The sequence below is a fragment of the Chelonia mydas genome, chromosome 10, assembly GCF_015237465.2.
Source record: "Chelonia mydas isolate rCheMyd1 chromosome 10, rCheMyd1.pri.v2, whole genome shotgun sequence".
NCBI classification, from domain to species: domain Eukaryota; kingdom Metazoa; phylum Chordata; order Testudines; family Cheloniidae; genus Chelonia; species Chelonia mydas.
In genome coordinates, this window is record NC_051250.2 from 20,276,682 (window position 1) to 20,293,357 (window position 16,676).

The window sequence follows — 16,676 nt, forward strand, 5'->3', positions numbered from 1 at the left end:
CTAAAGGAGTTGGCAGATGTGACTGCAGAGCCATTGGCCATTATTATTGAAAACTCATGGCGATCGGGGGAGGTCCCGGACGACTGGAAAAAGGCTGATGTAGTGCCCATCTTTAAAAAAAGAGAAGGAGGAGGATCTGGGGAACTACAGGCCAGTCAGCCTCACCTCAGTCCCTGGAAAAATCATGGAGCAGGTCCTCAAGGAATCAATTCTGAAGCACTTAGATGAGAGGAAAGTGATCAGGAACAGTCAGCATGGATTCACCAAGGGCAAGTCATGCCTAACTAACCTAATTGCCTTCTATGACGAGATAACTGGCTCTGTGGAAGAGGGGAAAGCAGTGGACATGTTATTCCTTGACTTTAGCAAAGTTTTTGCTATGGTCTCCCACAGTATTCTTGCCAGCAAGTTAAAGAAGTATGGGCTGGATGAATGGACTATAAGGTGGATAGAAAGCTGGCTAGCTCATCGGGCTCAATGGGTAGTGATCAGTGGCTCCATGTATAGCTGGCATCCGGTATCAAGTGGAGTGTCCCAAGGGTTGGTCCTGGGGCCGGTTTTGTTTAATATCTTCCTTAACGATCTAGAGGATGGTGTAGATTGCACCCTCAGCAAGTTTGCAGATGACACTAAACTGGGAGGAGCGGTAGATATGCTGGAGGGTAGGGATAGGATACAGAGGGCCCTAGACAAATTGGAGGATTGGGCCAAAAGTAATCTGATGAGGTTCAACAAGGACAAGTGCAGAGTCCTGCACTTAGGACGGAAGAATCCCATGCACTGCTACAGACTAGGGACCGAGGGGCTAGGCAGCAGTTCTGCAGAGAAGGACCTAGAGGTTACAGTGGACGAGAAGCTGGATATGAGTTAACAGTGTGCCCTTGTTGCCAAGAAGGCTAACGGCATTTTGGGCTGTATAAGTAGGGGCATTGCCAGCAGATCAAGGGACATGATCGTTCCCCTCTATTCGGCATTGGTGAGGCCTCATCTGGAGTACTGTATCCAGTTTTGGGCCCCACACTACAAGAAGGGTGTGGAAAAATTGGAAAGCGTCCAGCGGAGGGCAACAAAAATGATTAGGGGGCTGGAGCACATGATTTATGAGGAGAGGCTGAGGGAACTGGGATTATTTAGTCTGCAGAAGAGAAGAACGAAGGGGAATTTGATCGCTGCTTTCAACTACCTAAAAGGGGGTTCCAAAGAAGATGGATCTAGACTGTTCTCAGTGGTACCAGATGGCAGAACGAGGAGTAATGGTCTCAAATTGCAGTGGGGGAGGTTTAGGTTGGGTATTAGCAAAACTTTTTTCACTAGGAGGGTGGTGAAGCACTGGAATAGATTACCTAGGGAGCTGGTGGAATCTCCTTCCTTTGAGGTTTTTAAGGTCAGGCTTGACAAAGCCCTGGCTGGGATGATTTAGTTGGGGATTGGTCCTGCTTTGAGCAGGGGGTTGGACCAGATGACCTCTTGAGGTCCCTTCCAACCCTGGTATTCTATGATTCTATGAAGGGGGATGATGTAGTGGCTTTAGAGATTTTAAAGGGAAGCACCTCCTTTGCATAAAGGGCACTGAGAGAAAGTGCAAAAGTACTTGTAGGAAAAATTCAGTAATGGTTAATAGGTCCTGTCATCACTGGTGGAGCCCGGGCAGGTGTTGATGGCTTAATAGCACGTAAGAGATAAGTATGGCAGCATGGCAGGACTAAGCCAAATATGGCCTTAAGAATGAGCCTGAGTAGGTTTTGGTGCAGGCAGAGCCTGTGGAGGGATAAAAAAGGAGGGTATGGGTAATCAGGAAAATGAGGTAGGAAGATAACCTTTCCAGCAGTGTGTTAAATGAGTTTAAGGAGGGCAAGATGTCAGAAAGGAGGATGGAGCTTGAGGTAGTCAAGACAAGATGACAAGGGCCTGGATGAGCATCTTACCTTTGTGAACAGAGAGGAAAGGCTCAATCATAAAGATGTTTTACAGGAAGAAACATCACAACCTGAATGTGGCTTGGATGTATATTGAGCTCTATCGAAGATGACACCCAGATTATAGGCCTGAATGACAGGGAGGATTGTGGCATTGTCCATGGTGAGTGAGAGTAAAGGGAAAGGATTGGGCAGGAGGAAGAGCAAGAACTCAGTTTTGGTGATTTTCAGCCTTAACTGATGGCTGGACGTAAACAAAGATATGTTAAAAGGCAGACTGAGATTTTAGTTTGGATAGAAGGAGACGAGTCCAGAGTGAAGAGATAAAGAAGATATAGTAGAACCTCAGACTGGTCATTCACACACCTCATTTGAACTGGAAGTACGCAATCGGGCTGCAGCAGCAGAGACCCAAAAAAAAAGCAAATACAGTAAAGTTGTGTATTAAATATAAACTACTAAAAACTGAAGGAAAAGTTTCCTTACCTTGTAAAATATTTTTTTAAACTGTTTCTGTGCTTGTTTCATTTGCATTAAAATGGTGAAATGCAGCATTTTTCTTCTGCATAGTACAGTTTCAAAGCTGTATTAAGTCAGTGTTCAATTGTAAACTTTTGAAAGAACCACCATAACATTTTGTTCAGAGTTACGAAAATTTTAGAGTTACGAACAACCTCCATTCCATAGGTGTTCATAACTCTGAGATTCTACTGTAGTTGAAGTTGCATGTTTTGAAAGTTAGAGTGCACTTGAGGAGGATTCTCCAAATGAAACTCTGATGGAGTAGTTAGAAATTAAAGCATATATTTGATATGATGAGTAAATATAGTTTCTGTGCATGAATGTCATAATACTGTGCAGTGTGTTGTTTCCTATCTGAACCCTTTAACAGAAGAATAGGTTCTTTGGAATTAGACCTGAAGGGACATCCTCAACTAAAATATTAGACTTCGGTATGAAATGTTTTTGATCTGATACTGTTACAAATAACTGTGCTTCACACAGCAATGGGGACAGAAAATGTTTTTAAAGTAGGCAAATATGGTTGCAGAACTACAAAATGATATATCCGCATACAGGGAAGGAGTTGAAACTATTTTGAACTTAGTTTTTTAAAAATTATTAGATTTCAGATTGGATGCGTCCCTGAAGTAATTGTTAACACAAGCCAACTAACTTCTGCTGGCAATGCACTTTTAATTTTTTTACTAGAAATTGGCAATATAGTGGGACAGATTTTTTCTGAGAAGTTACACTGCAAATCCATTATATTGTTAATTGGGAAAATGATCTGCATTAGCCTTGAAAGTCTATCAACTATATTGCTCCCTTTCTTCTTCATCTTTCAGGACCAAAAATTGTGTTTTGAGTGTTCCTTAATTCTTAGAATGTCATCAGTCAGTTGTTGGGATGATTATTTCTTTGACTTTGATGTCATTTGTAATCTAGAAAGCTACCAAAATTTACCTTTCTCCACAGTCTGTTAAGTCTAGAGAAGAGACTCATTTGCCCAAGGAAGTCTCGGCTGTGGATTTCTTTGTAAAATACAGAAGAATTCTTGGGTCATTTAAGTTAGAAGTGGCAGTGAACTCAGTCCTTCTCACGAAATATTTTAAGTAGTTCTAGCTATTAACCATCATACTGGTTTTAAATGACCACTTAAAACATTTAAACTGGGCAATGGTGAATTGCTAGCCTTCTGGTGTAGTAGTGAACTTTTTGGTATCATTTTGTAAGCTGATCTTTGTCTATTCAAAGAATTTTTCTGAAATTATATGCACACTGAGCCAGAGGGCTCCTTGAGGATGTCAACAATGTATTAATTGAGGTTTTTGCATTCTTTCTGTACAGTTTTAGATGTGGTGTCAAGCTAAGAATATTGAAGTTTACAATGAAATTGGGTAATCTTTTTCACGTTGGCTCAAATTCAAAGATGGTGATGTTTACACTTCAGTAAATTGGCATCAGTGTGTCTTACAAACTGAGGGGGCAGAAGTGCAGGGTTGTAGCAAGAAAAGCATTGAAAAGGAGTAGGATGTAAGATAAAGTAGGATGTGTGTGTGGAAATGGGGAACAGGCTATGCTTTATCTTAAACCTTTTCACACCTTGTTACATCCTCCTGTTGTTGCTTCTGCTACTGCTAGAAACCAATCTGTTCACCTCCTGTACCCAGCATGTAAATTACTCACAGGAATGGTTCTTCCATGTACATCACTTCTGAATTTGGCATCCTGTATCCAGCTGTAATCTAGTGTTATGCTCATTCAGAAACAGCTGTACTTCAGTGTTGGATTAAATGATTCCTGTATGTTGTTGCTTATAAATACTGTGGTATTCTTCAGGATGTAAACATGCCCATAAAAATGCAAGGAACCATTTTTAAAAGGTGGCATTCACAAGGTCCAGCTCACTTTAGACTAAATTTTTACACAGTTGTTGTACTACCCCATAATTTGTCATTTGACAATACAATGAAGTCAGTCAGAATGACTTAGTCATTATCTAGAACAATACCATTTTTGACAGCCAGTCATAATGTATATGCTGTGTTAAACTGAAATGGTGTACATGATTTACCTTAAAACAAATGTGTTTAGAGACATAGGAGAGTAATAAAGTTTCACCTTATTGACCTGGGTTCTGAAAATTATCTGAACTGTCCTTTATTCAGAGACTTCTTTCTGCTTGTTAAGTTACTTGTAGTATGATGAAAAGTGGGCTTGTGCCATTCCATAAACCACCAATGGATGAGTTTAAAAATGAATCCACAAAGAAAACAAGTTTTGTATTCTTAAACATAGAAAATCCAGTGAAATGTAATATTTCAGAAGGAAGGTGAGGACATTGCCTGATCTTGAAAAGATAAATATGAACACTTCATGTTCTCACAGATGTGATATCTATGCCAAGAAAAGGACAGGAGAATCTTGTTCAACATGCTCCTGTGTGCACTTTGTAAGACTGATAGTCTTAAGGCAGTGAGAAGATGGAATTGCTTTAATGTTGAAGGTCAGTCAGACAAATTAACAAACAGGCGGTTCAGTAGACAAAGTCCATACTACAAAGGATATTGCAGGAGAAAACAAATCACCTTGTCTGGCATTCATACTTAGTAAAAACTCTTTTGAATGGGAAGACTACTGTGAAAACTTTGAACACGAAGCGCAAATACACTTTATATTAGGCCCTGATCTATGCCATTTTAGCCAAAAGAAAACAGTTTTACAGCTTTCCATGCATGCAGTATTTTCCTTTGTGACAAACTTTTCTGTTAAATTATGCCTTCGTTGCATTAGCAGTCATGTTTAGTGGCATGATGACAGGCTCTACATGCAATCCAGGAGTTTTATGATTCCAGTTAATGTTGTCTTTATACCTCATAAGTATGGATATGATTTTGCCATGGTAAAATTAGGCAAAATTCATGGTAGTCATGGTAAAAATGTACAAAATCAGGGTATGGTCGCTGCGGGGCTGAAGTCGAAGCCCGAGCCCCGCCATGGGGGCGCTGAAGCTGAAGAAGTCATGGCAATCTGTTAAAGTCCCTTAATACTTTGTGATCAAACCATATCCTTACTCATACGGTTTGGATATATGCACGATTGAGACATTCGTACAACATTTTTTTCATTCCAGTTAGTTTACTAGATTTATGTAAAACTATATAATATTTTGAAGCTTCTTAAAAATTGTATGTTGTCAGCAGAACAAAATACATGTTTGGATTTCTGAGTAAATCTTGGATTAGAAGCAAGACAAGTGTTTTCAGTTCCTGATAAAGTACCGATTAACATCCAGTATTACTGCTAGACATTTATTCATTTAATTAAAACACTCTTCAGGCCAGAATAGTTTAGATATATAAAAGATTACACTGTGTTATTCTGTTCCATTCTTACCTTACAATAGATTTCTGACCTGAAGATGATTTTTTTTAAACAGTTTATGAGAAAATATGATGTGTAGTAGATAATCAGTCTAACTCACATGTCTTTACCATGTAATTTTGATGATTTAAATTGTTTTAAACTAACTTGCATTTGCACTGATTTTTGTACTGACTAAAGCAAAAACTCTCTAAAAATTACAACATGAATCATAGTAGCAAATTTATATTTTTTCCAGTGGATAATGGTTGAAAAAATTATCAAAGCAGAAAGAAGTACACTTCTCTAACCTCTCTGCCAAATTTGCCAAAATATTCTCTCTAATAATTTTCTTACCTCCTTTATTTTCAGTGAGCACTTTGGAAATTTATTTAAACAAGAGCAGAGAGAGAGATTATTCTAGTGAAGACAAAAAACAGACAATGCCAACGTGTGTTACAGTCGAACTACAGTGGATGAAAAGTTGGAGACTTTATGGTCACTAGAATTTTTAATTCACTTGAAAAAAATTCAATTAACAATATACAGTGGTATTACTGAGAGGGCATATACCGCAACTAAGGGGCCAGATTTCCCATAAAGCAACAAATATATGGTTCTAGGAGCGTTGTGGGAGAATTGGTTTTAAAACATAGATCAACAAGTGGACTCAATTTATCCAGATTATTAGTAGCTCAGATGTCATTTAATGTTACGAAGATATCATTCGAGCCTTTAGACATATATCCAGCAATAGTAGGAGGAATACAATTACTTTAAGTAGTTTTAAAAATAATAATCTTAAAATGTAACAGAGATCTGCAAGAATTTCCGTAGTTTTTCACAAACTACAGCATTTCCCAACTTCAATATTTAGAGTATAGATTCAGATGTATACAGGCAGGGAAGCTGAGAAACAGCATTGTATAAAGCCAATGTCTTTGATTATTCTTCATAAACCAAAAATCCAAGACAGACTCTAGAGCTAAAGCATTAGCTGGTTTTATTTTATCTGTATAAGCAACTACTGTGCACTAAAATTTCTGAAGAAGTAAAAAAAATCTTGTCTTTTAACATAACTTCCAAGAAACTATTTATGGATAGGTAAAAATGAGTTTTTAAATAAATCATCTGTCCTCAATAAAAAGGCCAAAACTGTAGCAAATATTTATTTGTATCAGAACTGTTGCCAAATGGAAAGTAAAGCAATGAAAAAAACTGAGAAAGGTATTCCTAAGATATGAGATGATTGACATTACTTCAGAGTTAAAATGCCAAAAGCTTAATTAGTTGTGCGTGTGAGTATTCATAAGGTATAGCATTTAAAAGAATAAAGCGCATCAAACCAAAAAGTCTTGATGTTCATGTACATTACTAAGTATATTTGAATTGTTAATGATTCGTCTCTTAATTGATTTGTTTCACATTCATTGAACTGGTTAATCAAAGTGAAACATGATTTGCCTGATGTAGTTGGATATCTTTAGGGGCATTACACCTGACCTAAAAACTTTTACATATGAGCAACTAAAAAGCAAACAAAAATTCAGCAGCCATCACAGAAAAGATTTTAAGCATGGCTATCTGACATGTGATATAGATATTAACTACTACATGATATTTCCTGGGGAAGGCCCGTGATTCTAATTGGGATTTCAGGAGTTACCTGATCACAAATTATGAAGGTGCTAGTCATAGTTCCACAGTTAAGCTTGGGCTGAGATTGTTATACTTAAGGCTGGGTTTCAACCTTTTTATTCTGCATGAAGAATGCAATGTATATGCCCTCAAATTACATTATTTATTCTTTTAATACAGAAGGATTTTAATGAGAATTTACAAGTTAATTGGTTTGAGCTAAAATTAAAAGCGAGACCTTTAAATTAATGGTCTCAGACCTTTGTTTTTGTTTTTCTAAGTGATCTTAATAATGAAGTGACACGAAGGCTTCAAACTTTTCACATAAGTAAAACTGATTGAAATCTTTTGCATAGACTACATTTGAAACAAGGTTGTAATTAAGCCAAGTTATTAACTATTTTTGTATCTAAATGTTATGACAATATGGAAGAGCCCAGGTTAACAGCTCGGTTTCCTGTTAAGTACGACCATTGTATCATCAGAGGTATCTCAATCAACTGTCACCCTTCCTTATAGCTATTTGTATTGCACAGTTCTTAGTGGTTGTTATAATCAGTGATATGAGGGAGACTGGACACATGTCAAGAGTTCTTATTAGTACATTCCTTGAACCCAACTGTCACTGTTCCTTAAGGTTCCCTGACTATATCCGAGCTTGGACATGAGTGCTTGAAAGATTCCTCACTGCACTGCTGTCTTGTGCACCAAGTCTGTGCTGCCATGAGAGCTGAGATGGGAGTATGGAGAGAGATCTTGGTCTCCCTAATACTGCACTCTTCCCGTAGTACAGGCCTTCTGACCTTAACTGTATTATGCACACCGCTGCTTCTCTCTGACCCCATCCCATTCCCCTGCCTCACTATTCTCTCATATTCCCACTTATTTCTATACCCTCCTTCCATGCAGCCACTTCCACCCGCTTCTTTGCTCCCAGCAGAGCTGTGATGGGTGATGAAGAGGTTGAGAATGGATTCATTTGAAAAGAATAGGATGTATGTAATGAAGGGAACTGTGATAGAAAGACAGTCCTGGAGGATAAGGGGTTAGAGAGCAGCTGCATTATGGTATGTCTACATTAGTGATTATATGCGTCAGTGTGCGTGACCATACTCCTCCTATTCTCTGTACCTAAGTAGTAGAGGGGCGAGTGAGCTAGCATGCCTGAGAGGTGTGGGTAAGTACGTGCCTCATCTGTGGCATGGTCTCGTATCTGTGTAAGTTTGCACATGGATGAGTGTAAGGGACATGTACCAGGTCTCAAATTTCAATAGTGCTCTACCCCATTCCCACAAAGCACTGAACCTTTTCTTCCTGACCCTTTCCCAATTCGTAAAGGTCCCTGTCCCTCCATTTTCAGTGACAGTAGCACGTTGCACTGACCATATCAGAACAGCTTTCCTCCGCACTCTTTACAGATCAATACAGGTGAAAATGGATCCTGCTCGTAGAGCAGCTGCTTGGCCCCTCTCCCACACCTGTGTGCTGATCAGTGTGTGGAGTGGCAGAAACATTCTCTTGGAGTGGCAGAAACATTCACCTGTACTGGGAATTTTACAAAGGGCTGGAGCAGTTGGGGATTCAGCAGACTCTGGCCCAGTGCCGGGAATTCATCAAGTACTTAAGTCTCATGTACAGGAAGGCCAAAGACTCGAACAATCATGCTGGGAGGGCTTGTCATACATGCCCCTTCTATGAGGAGCTGTCACGGCCTCCAAGTACAGACCCAGAGGTGGCTCATGATTTCCATCTCAGCCCTGCTGGCCTCATTGCCTGATGGATGCTGATGAGGGCGAGGAAGCAGGAGGGACCATGGAGGGTGCCTCAGAAGACCTGGAGGATGAGGAGCATACGATTCTGTACCTTTACTTGGAGAAGCTGGTTGAACAAGACTCCCCAACAAACCTGAGGAGGACCCTGAGCAGTGGCAGGAACCAGAACCTGAGACTGATAAGTTGCAATGGACCCGCACCCTCACTGCAAATGTCCCCTCTTACTCTGGTGTGGAATTCCTGATTTTAAGATTGAGGGCTTTTGAAGTACTGTGCACTGACTTTTCCTCCCTAGACCACATACCATGTGTTGCTATGTCTCTGAACTGTTTGAATTACAGTGCTGAAAGCATGCCATTGTCATGTCCTAACCAAACTCCTCCAACTTTCCCCTCCCCATCCAGCCCCTGCTCTGCTCTATCCCAAAATAGTCCCCAAGCAAGACACAGTTATAGATCAATGATTTTATTGATGTCTGATTAACAACTATTATGCATTTGGCTAAAGATATTTCTTAAGAACAGGCTATTAAGGAGAAAATCTTTGTGCCCCTGTAACACACAGTCAGGTGTGAATTGGGGGAAGGGGTGGGTTAGAAGGGTCCCAGTTGGGGATAGGACAGTTGTAGAAGACTCACAGTTGCAGTTCTAAAGTTAGTAACAGCTGTCTTTTGTCCCTTGGAAGATTACACAGTTGAGTGCTTCGTACAAACAAGAGCCATGTGGACTTATGGGGTGGGGTGGGATGGGAAGTGGAGGGATGTGGGGTTAGGTCCAGGAAGGAAACAGAACACAGCTGTAGAACACTTTGGTTGTCTGAGGAAAAGTTAGTCACATCAGTCCTTTGCCCCTTGGAAGATTACAAAATTTTTACCATCCTTGTCCCTGATGTCTGGTCTCTCTTGACACGGAGTCATGCTGCACAGGCTGGGAGACATGGGAATGGGAGAAGGATCCAGCTTGGCAATGGAATAAACACAGTGCAGTGTCCCTTTGCAGCAGAGAGGTGAGTGGTTTATTGTGCTGAGCTGAAACTTTAGGGCACTACATAAAGTTGCAGTGTGTCTCTTTCTTTCGGTGTCCATTTCACTGTTGTTATGCAGGCACAAGGACAGGATTTTCTGGTGATGCCGGAGTGGGTCGGATGAGCAGTGTTCGTGGTTTGCATCTCTGTTTGCACAGAAACTCTGTATGTTAGCTGAGAATATAGTCAATTTCCAGTTGAATTGCCTGCCAGTCCTTTAAGCCTATTTAGGCAAATTTCTGGTATAGCAGAAACTCTGGCTGAGTCTTGAGATTCAACAACTGTGCAAATCTGCTTGTTCAACCTTCATAGCTGACCAAACCCCTCCATTAAGCAATATGTAAAGGGGTGAACATTAGCAGAAACATCTCTCTAGCATGGATTGCTGGATCTCTTTCACAAGACTGGAAGACTTCTCTCTTCCATTTTGGTGCCTTGAAAAGTGCCATGTTCTTTAAAGACTTACCAACATCTGGAGAAAAAATTGCAAACTGGCAACATAGGCCCTGGAAGGCACTGCTCCTCTTCCCTCCCCATGAGACACTATGAACATTTTAAATTTTTGAAAACATTAGTATGTATTTTACCACTAGAAGCTTCTGCTTCTTCCCCATGGGCTGCAAAAGTTGTCTGAAAAGCAAGGATAGTCCAACAGTCACATTCCTGGAATGCTGAAAAGTATCAGAATTGTGGCCTTCTAAGCAAAGTTGTGTTATGTGGGAGGATTTCTCAGCTTCTTCCAAAGGAAAAAAAATATTATGCTACTTTTGTCTTTGAATTGGCAGGACCTTTGGTACCTAAGAGGGAAACCCTTTGGCAAGGAGGGCTGGAGCAGTACTCCAGAGACAGCAGAGGCAGATGGAGAAGGACCCTGGAAAAGCTGTTAATAGAGATGGATAGGAGAAATCAGGAGCAGTTTGAATTCCTCAGGGCACAGCAGGGGCAGGCTCTTTAGCAAGAGTCGCTGCTAATAAACTGGTTCATGGAGCAGGAGGCCAAAGGGAATGGAAGCATTCGCTCCTGGAGAGGCTTATTGAACCGGTGCTAAATGAGTTTGGGGTCTGCCAGCTGCCAAGGCTACTGAGCCAGTTCTAGAACAGCAACTGCCTCCTGCTCCTCCAGCTGCCACCCTGATTAATTTTTCGTCACTTGTATAGTCATTATTATTGGCGTAGCTTATCTAAATTTGATTGTTTCAGTGTATTACAGTTTTGGAACCTTAGCTATTCAGAGTTGACATGTAATGTAGGCGAGGAATTGCATTTGATTTGTAGAATTTTCTGTTTTGTATAGAGTATTATATGTATATAATGAATTAAAAGGCCAGGTACATTAAACTAAGTGCAGTTATATTAAGAATCATTTCAGTAGTAGCGTTTGCAAAATTTTGACACATTTATATTGCCAAAATACATAAAAATGCAGTAGTTCTGGGTTTTTTTTGAGTAATTTTAAGCAGTGTTTCCTCAAGTACTAGATCGTCTAAGATAAAATGGGGATAGAGATAATTCAGCTTCAGAATTACTGCAGAAATAGAGATTTTTAACTATTGGAAGACTTGCATTCACTGCTTACTTGATGATTCTTCTTCCCATGTAGTTTTAAAGAAAGGCAATATGAACAGTATTAACTGTTGCTAAGGTAGTATGGGTCTGTGTGTCATTAATAGTTATTGTAAAAATAGAATGTCTGTCTTCAGCAAAGCAATATTTTATAGATGTGTTAGAATGAATTTCTTATCACCATTCCTTTAAAACAAAGAAGAGGCTTGACACTGCTGTTGAAAATTAATGCCCTATTTAAGCTTTATTAGCTATGTTTCATTTTATAGTCTTGGAAACCATGATTCTCACATCAGTAATGGGGATCTAGTGCTACTGCAGGCACCACCCTTGCAGCTCTGTGACAAACGTGACCTCCGTGACAAACTCACAGCCTTAATTATGTGCTACAGGCAGAGAATAGAAGGGACCAAGGTGCACCAATGCCCAAAACCCCTGTAATGGCAGGAAATTAAGTGAGAAACAGTAGAACGTCAAAGTTACGAACACCTGAGTTAGGAACCGATCAGTCAACCACATACCCCAAGAGCTCTTACTGCAGTGGTTCTCAAACTTTTGTATCTGTGATCCCTTTCACACAGCCTCTGAGTGCAACCCCCTCCTTATAAATTAAAAACACTTTTTTTTATGTTTAACATTATTATAAATGTTGGAGGCAAAGTGGGGCTTGGGGGTGGAGGCGGACAACTCATGACCCTCACGTAATAACCTCGTGATTCCCTGAGGGGTCATGACCCTTAGTTTGAGAACCACTCTCTTACTGGGATGCTGTTTCAGAACCTTCTTCTGATTTCCAGCTTGAATTTGTTCATGGCCAGTTTATACCCATTTGTTCTTGTGGCAACGCTGTCCTTTAACGTAAATAGCTTTTCCCCCTCCTTGGTGTTTACCCCCAATGTTTCTCAGCCTTCCTTTTGCTAATTTAAACAAGCCACATTCTTTAGTCAGATCTCATAAAATAGGCCCTCCATTCCCCTGGTCATCTTAATAGATCTTTTCTACACCTGTTCCAATTTAAATTACTCTTTCTTGAACATGAGTGAGGAGAATTGTACACAGTATTCCAAGTGAGGTTTTACCTGTGCCTTGTACAATGGCATTAATAACGTCTCTGTCTCTGTTGGAAGTGCCTCACATAATACATCCTACGATTGCCTTTGCATTTTTTTTGCAGAAGCATCACATTTGCGGCTCATAGTCATCCTGTGGTCGACCCACACGCTTAGATCTTAGATTCCTTTGTTGCTTCCAACTGATGAACCCCAGCTTATAGCAGAAATTCTTGTTGTTAAACCCTAAGTTCATGACCTTGCATTTTGACCCATTACATTTCATCCCGTTTCTGTTACTCCAGTCTTCAAGGCCATCCAGTTCTTCCTCTACAATATTCCAGTCCACCTCTGTATTATTGAATCCTCTCAACTTTGTATCAGCAAATTTCTTTAACACACTCCTACTTTGTGTGTCTAGGTCATTAATAAAAATATTAAATAAGATTGGTCCCAAAACCAGTCCTGGAGGAACTCCATTTGAAATCTCCTAGTCCAAAAGTTCACCTTTGAGCACAGCCTGTTGTCTTCTTCCTTTTAGCAATTTCCTGTTTTTTCTTGGTTTGCTGTTGGAATTTTAATATTTACTTTGCAATGTGCAATGTGTTCTGTTCTTTTGCCTATAATGCATTATAGTCCACTAGTGCTTCATGACCATTCGTGACATATTTTTACTTTATTTTCAAAGCAATACTGTTACAAAGGCTGAAATTCCGTAGTCAAGAAAGTCTGTAATTGTTTGATTTGCCTTGGGGAAAATTTACACAGGAAAAAGCTAACTATATCATTTAATTATAAAATCTTGTGAAGCTACAGTATTATCTATGCCAGTGAAATTAGCTTTGAAAAGCATGTTTTGATAAAAGGTTAATAACCACTGAATTTTTGAAATACAAAATGTTCACATTTTTTAAAACTTTGAAGTACATTTTATATTTTTTGTTGTGGAATACAGTTGCAAAACTATCGACAACCACCTCCTACTATTTGAATCAATTTCAGACTGAATATTAGTTTGACAAAAATCCCCCTTGCCTTTAGAGATGTATAAAAGCTGTCACTCTTTATATTGAAATGTAGGTTTATGCTATATTTGTCTAACCATCCTACTAAAGAAGAGAGTTTGGAAAACGAATCTGTTTTGTCAAAAGCAAACTTTGTCATATTGTCTACACAAAAATGGGCAATTGTGTGTAATTTTGAAAAGAACGCCCCCTCACCCCCAAAATTAGTCACCTGGCTAGTTTGTTTATGTGTTGCATACTCAAATAAAATACGCGGGGGTGGGGGGTGTTGAATTAAGGTTGCATAAGGAATCCTAGATCGGTCATTTCCTAACTTTTTTTGCATGATTCCCTTATCAATTTTAGCATTTTTTAAACAATTTTTGTGTGTAATTTCCTGGGGTTTTAAAAAAGCAAACTGAAAAAAACAGAATTTCTATTGTTCGGCATCATATTGACATCTAGATGGGTCGTCAGCAGGGTTGTAACCTTTTGATCCACAGCATAGACCTCTGGCAGTTGAGCTAACAGACTGATAGCAATAGTATCTTGTTGTCCTCTGTGGGCCAGACATTGGAGGGAGATGAGAGGCACACTTTGCTGGTGGGTTTCACAGCTATTTACTGACTGCAGAGGAATACTTGAGAATCTTGGATTCTGGAGGAGAGCGTGCTTTAGTGGGAACAGACTTTTCTGCCTGTTTGTTCCACCTGCCTGACACATGTTCCTGTCTACTCCAGCCTGTCCTTATTCCAGTCCTGTCTCTTGCCCTTGCCCACCCCAAACCCCACTCCTTGTCACACTCAACTTTGTCCAGCCAATCTGTCCCTTCCCCACACTCCCTAGCTCCTTTTCTGCTCCCTGTCTCTTCCCTCCCAGTTCCAATCAAAGTTCTCTCAAGCTTGATCTAACACATTGAAGTCAATGGAAAGACAATTTCAGTGAGTGTTAAATCAGGCGCCAAAGTGTTTATGTGCCTTGAGATCCTTAGATAAAAAGAAATTCACACAACACAGGGATGGGTGCTGTGTTAGAATTTAGATTGTTGCTTCTGGTGTTATAAAATAAATGTTCAGGACTAATAAGTAATATTAGGCCGATTGATTTACAAAGAGACACATTTGAAAATGAGATGTGAGCTGAACTATGGTAGCTTGCTTTGAAATGGTCTTAAATATGAAATCTTTTGTGATTTAACCACCTTCGTGAAGTGAGTGTGTACTTTGGTTGGTTTTTTTTTGAGAGTGCTTTGATGCAATAATATAATTTCAATATTTTTAAATAGTATTAGTTTCTCAGTAGAGAGATTCCCTATCCATCTTCCCAAACTTAAAAATGTACCTTTAAGATTCTAGTGTTTATTGTGCCTTGCGATTCCTTTGATGTTTAAACCCCCTAATTCGAAACTGAATATAGTTAGGTCTGCACTGTTAATGACAAATGTTTCCTCCCTGATTTGGTATAAAATATAATATTTCCCAAGAATGAGTTACTTAATCCTGTTATCATTTAGTACATGAAATTAAACAATATTTCTGTGTTTTCTTATTCTAAATCTCACCTCTCTCCTTTCCATCTGAAGAAAAAAAGACTTGTTTTTGTAGTTAACATATTTAGGAAATTAAAAATATCCTAAAACGCATAAAACTTTCAAGGACTTTATTAAAATGTCGTAGTTAAGTAATGAATAGTTCCTTCTCCATGGGATTTAGCAAACTCCTGTTAAACTGAGGTTACATTGATCAGAAATCTGACTTGACAACCGTGTGGCCTTTAAATAAAGAATATAGCAGCAGCCTAATTTTCCAATAAATTCCTAAGGGTTCTGATCTCTTTAATGTTGTCATTTTTATATAGTAATAATTTCTTAAGATAGTCCCAAGGGAAAGCCCTCCCTGTATTTTAACAGTGCATGTTTAAATTACTGCCGCTGAAGTACGGATTGCTTGATGGAAGCACAATTGTGACAAAATAAGTATGACTTTCTCAATATTTTTATTAGATGGTGTCACAGAAACTCGAGGCTACAGTTAAAATTTCTATTGTTACTATTCTAGGCTGAACTTGATTGGGAATCTAGCAGAATAATTGGATTTACTTTCAGATTCAAATGCAGTATTTGATGCTGCAATTGTGGGATTGCAGAATGATTGGAAATTGAAAACCTTTTCCTCCAGGAAAGTGGAACCAGAAATGACCTTCTGTTGAGGCCTTAATGGTGAGAAAGTAAGAGCGTGCTTACTTTTGCTTTGGAGACTTAAGTCTGCTTGCTGTGTGGTACAAGATTAAGTGCAATTGCTGGCACCTAATTTCATGCTATTGACAATATTTAAAATAATTCAAGTAGTGTGTTTCTGTCTAGTTTTCATAGCCCTATATCAACTCTAAAAGAGTGTTAAAGTTTCAAATTCATCCCATTTCCATTGGCACTGCATAATTAGATTGAAATTAGCCATTTAAAAAAGGTTAATTTAATATTGCATTCTCCCATTAATGTTCCCTTTCCTCATGTTGCATAACAAATAATTAAGAGTTCAACGTAATTTAGCATTGACTCTTTTGACGGTATCTTTTGGTGGCATAGTGCTATTAGCTGGAATGCAATTTGCGGTCCTTTATGTTTTGAGTGCAGTGGAGGAGGATCTTGATGGGCAGCACTCCTACAGAAGATACCCTACTGTAGGGACCGGAGAGGACTGTCTACTGGGATAGTTGTAGCTCTTTAAGGTTTTTTGGACTGCCTTTTTTGGATTGCTCTTTGGACTGCCTCTTGCCTCTGAGGCATTGCATACTTTCCCCCCTAACCAGTCTAGCTGCCAAATGTACAATTTAGCTTGCTTCCTCT

The 16,676-nt window shown here is 39.3% G+C and overlaps 1 protein-coding gene across 14 annotated transcripts in view; it reads left to right on the top strand.

The window, feature by feature from the left end:
* The window catches only part of SNX29 (sorting nexin 29), a 450,561-nt gene that overhangs the window by 107,476 nt on the left and 326,409 nt on the right, over positions 1-16,676 (top strand). The window contains exon 15 of one of the 14 annotated variants that reach the window (XR_006284110.1): positions 15,936-16,049. The exons of the other annotated variants lie outside the window; for them this stretch is intronic. The gene's annotated coding sequence lies outside the window, so the exon portion shown is untranslated. The remainder of the gene's footprint in view (positions 1-15,935; positions 16,050-16,676) is intronic. 14 annotated transcript variants of the gene reach the window in all.